Consider the following 4,108-nt stretch of genomic DNA (forward strand, 5'->3'; position numbering starts at 1 on the left):
AGAGACGAGTCCAAATGTAGAGCTCGTGAATCACCTTTGGACTGTAGTTTGGAGACCTACGCCAATGCTGTAGAACTCTTCCAGTTTGCTTATGTTGTGACTGTCTTTTATTTAAAATCAGCCGATGTGTGGCATGTTATGCTGTCAGCCGTATGAACATGATTTACACCGTGCAACATCAAGTTTCCTGTGAAAGGCCTTGGATCAGAACTTCTTAATGTCATATTAGAACCTGGAACAGGCCTCGAATTTGTGGCAGAAAAACGAAATTTGTGGCATTGTCCAAAAGCGTGTTAGAAAACAGTGTTTCAAACAACTAAACAGGACCAGAGGGAGAGTCTTTTGTGGCTTAGTACAGTCTGTGTGATACGATCATTCGCCTAGAGCATAGGTGATCAAACTTTGAAGTGGCTTCTGCAGTGCCTGTATATTTAATAGGATTGTGCCACACAGGCAGCAGTAGCAGGAGCAGTTTGATGTGTAAATTCGGTGAGGGACTGGGTATACCGTTAGGAACGCTTGGAGGGCTGCACGCTGCGCTATTCTGGGAGGCATTGCGAAATCTCATTCTTCACACTGGACTGCACTGCAGCTTTGCGTCATTGCGCCAGCATCAGTGCCTAGGTGACTTATATATCGGATGAAGTTAGTGGACCTTTCTTAGTTCGTAATTTTTCTCTGTTGGGGGGGTAGAGAATAACGATGATAGCATGTTGGGCTGATTGATTTGTGTGGACGTGGATCTGCTTTAGATTGTAGTATCTGTATCTAATTTGGATGCATACCAATTTGCTCGCATTTCTGTCAAATGGTCAAAACATGGTCTTGTTGTACTAACTCAGGTCATTGTGTTTCTACACTGGATGCAGAAGGTGATGGATATGTCTTTCTCCGATTGTTGATGAGTTCTGACTTAAATTGGAACGATCGCATGCGGAAAACTGTAGAAATGTGATCAGTTGCAAGATGCATAGGGGATTACTAAAGCCACTTTGGAATTTTACTGTAGCAGCTAGGTTCAGGAAAGGTGACTCGTTTCGAGATATGGGAGTGCCAGAAATATGTTTGAGTAGTGGCTGTAATCATTAAAGGAATTGTCAATAGGATCCAATGCAGGTGTGTGCTTGAATGGAATGACCTGTTTCCAAATCCCACACATCATTGCGGAACCTCTGATGTGGTATTGAGACAGAATGCATTACAAATACTATAGAATTATCTAGCTGGGGCGGTGTGAGGGAGTCTCAAACACCGCTTACATACCACGTTCCTTAGACGAAGCACTTTCAAAATGTGGTAATTTTATCATGAGGTTGCATTGTGCGCTACGTGTTGGTCTGATAATACACATTTCTACGATCACTGTCACGATATTTGTCCTGAAAAAACCACCTCATTCAGAGGTAATGTCGTACCTCGATTTGTAAAGCGGGTATAGCTTTTAACATGGATACTTGTGTGCATCTGTAGAACCAAGACCGTTGTGACAGCAACAACAGTAGTTGTTGCCATCTGTTTTGTCTTTTTTTTTAATCTAGCCGATTACATCTCTCTTTCTCAGAGACAGTGGTAGCACTCACAAGAAAAACCTAGGAGACATGCCCAACCATCGATGATTTTTGGTCAGTATTATTTTGCATTGTGTGGAATCATTTATTGGTCAAGTGTTATACTTAGTAGTAGTGGGGGGGGGGGGGGGGGAGGGGTGATATGTTTGCATTTGAGCATGTGGCTTATATGTATGTGTTTGTGTTCCTATATGTGTAAAGGAGATGACTATGTCCAGTCATAAGGAAGGTACAGATATTTCCATTTCCAGAGCCACAGCCTTCAGCAGCGTGTATTTCCTATATTTTGCTGATTGTCGAATGCTGTTCAATTGAGACCATGAATGTAACATTTAATTGTAAGTATAATGATAAAACATATATGTGACCAGTTTTCTAGGATTATTCCGTGTATGCATGGCCTGTGGTGGGAGTGATTCACTTTTCCTTTTAACGGCAGCAGCCGTCTGAATGCAGAGGCCTGATGGAGTGTAGGAACATATCTGAGTTAACTTTGCCATCGTCTAGACGACCGAATAGCGAACTAATACTTAGTATATGTTGGGCAGCTTTCATGATCAAGTGGCATTTTGAGAAAATTGTGTATGGAGGTGCGTTTGCGCTGGACCGTTATTCCCTCCCACGTAAATTGTTAGATTGACTGCTTCTGCACATTCCGTGCCTTTATTTAGTTGAGAGAAGATCGATTGTGGTGTGTGCATCTATCATGTGGAAGACACGTTGCCTGTTCTCTAGACATGGGAAAGACCTTAGTTGGCTTGTAAATTATAGGGATTATTTGGAATCTGTTACATCACCGATGTCGGTATTTGAGAGTGGAAATATCAGTTTCCTCTATTTGTTTCCAGTTACTCAGTGGTTTACAGCATGCTGCACCTCGCTAAAGTTTGGGGTTTGTAGAGAAATAATTTCTAGTCTATATCTTCGGAATTATGTTGCGCTAGCAATCAGTAGTATGCTGCCTAGTGGTTGATATCGAGAAGTAACGCGAAAATGGTATAATATTATGGTGAACCATGCAAAAATATGTGTGTTCTTGTAATCCCTGAGTCTGGAGATATGTGTAGAAAACGAGCAAGCAAGGAAGCAGGTTTGGAGCAGAAACAATAATGCGTTTGTGCCGAGGGGAAATGATCCCAAATTTGTAGAATAGTTCTGAGCTCGATTTTGGTCCACTGAGGGTGCTCTGATGTAAAAGGGAAGATTTTGTATGGCAAAGGATATAAATTGTATGTTTACTACATCAACATGGTATGTGGTGATATATTGCTGGGTTGGCAATCGGTTTCATGCTCTAATATTCAAGCTCTTGTCCTCAGTGGGAGAGCATTGTAACTGAGTAAGAGTCTTTCCATATTTAACGATATGTACGGCACTTTGCAAGGTTTAGTTGTCCGTGCAATATGGTGATTGGTGTAAAATAGTTTATTGCCACTGAATGTCTCGTTTGTAGAAAGAAAGAAAAGACTGATGGTGCTTCCCTAGGACTGAGGAGCATCGTGACCTATAGCCGGTGTGAGTGTTGGCTACCATAATTTTTCTGGCTGCTGGACAGATATAAAAGATAACTGCACTGTTTGTGTAAAATGTGTCTATGTTGTATTGTAAAGTTACTGTGGCTTATGTTGTGTAAAATGTGTGTATATTGCATTGTAAAGTTACTAAGGTTTATGTTGTGGCCTGACCAGAGAGGATGGCTGTGTGTCCTATCATGAGGGACAAATAGATTCAGCACATCACTAACCGCGAGGGTATGAGAGAGACTTTTTACATGGAAAATTATGTGTGCTATAGATACTGAGATTCATTCCAGAAGCACAGTCGTCAAGAGGAGACATTACCTGTACATCGATCAGTGTCAGACTGTAGCAGCAATCGTAATATTTAATTGTAGCTACAGTGGTAAATATCTTCTTGGATTCGAATATTCTTGTGAGTCTCATATGTATTTGATGATCTGTAGATGACTTTGTGGGTTTGACTGTCAATGCAATTTAGCGGTCTGTGGAAAATAATTTTACCACTGAAAGTCGCATCTCCAGAAAGAAAGAGCAGATGTATGGTGCTTTGATACCTTCAGTATCAGTAATTCGGTGGTTAAATTCGATAAGAGCCAATCATAATGCTCAATTCATTCACATCCTTTGTGCTGGGAAACAGGAGACCCTACATAGCGGAGGGAATGTTTGTGTGTGTGTTGAAAGCAGGAAGGGTAACACGTGATGGATTGGGTACCACTTTAGGTCCACGAGGAAGACTGCATTCGATGTTATTCTGCGTTATCTTCGTAAACAGCTTCTGGTAGGGATAGAATTTTCGTGCATACAAGCTGGGGCATCACGAAAGCGAGCGTTAACTATTTCTGGGGCACTATACAATTTCTGTGAGGTCGACTTGGTTCTTATTTTTTACATACTCATGTGACATCAGTATAAGATTGAGATCATTGTTAGATGCACTTGCGAAGGTTTGTAGCTACATGCATGCACTTCACAGTGTTGCATCAGTCATGCTGGGTGGTTAAGCAGGGTTAGAAGCAT

The sequence above is a fragment of the Schistocerca serialis genome, chromosome 4, assembly GCF_023864345.2.
Source record: "Schistocerca serialis cubense isolate TAMUIC-IGC-003099 chromosome 4, iqSchSeri2.2, whole genome shotgun sequence".
NCBI classification, from domain to species: domain Eukaryota; kingdom Metazoa; phylum Arthropoda; class Insecta; order Orthoptera; family Acrididae; genus Schistocerca; species Schistocerca serialis.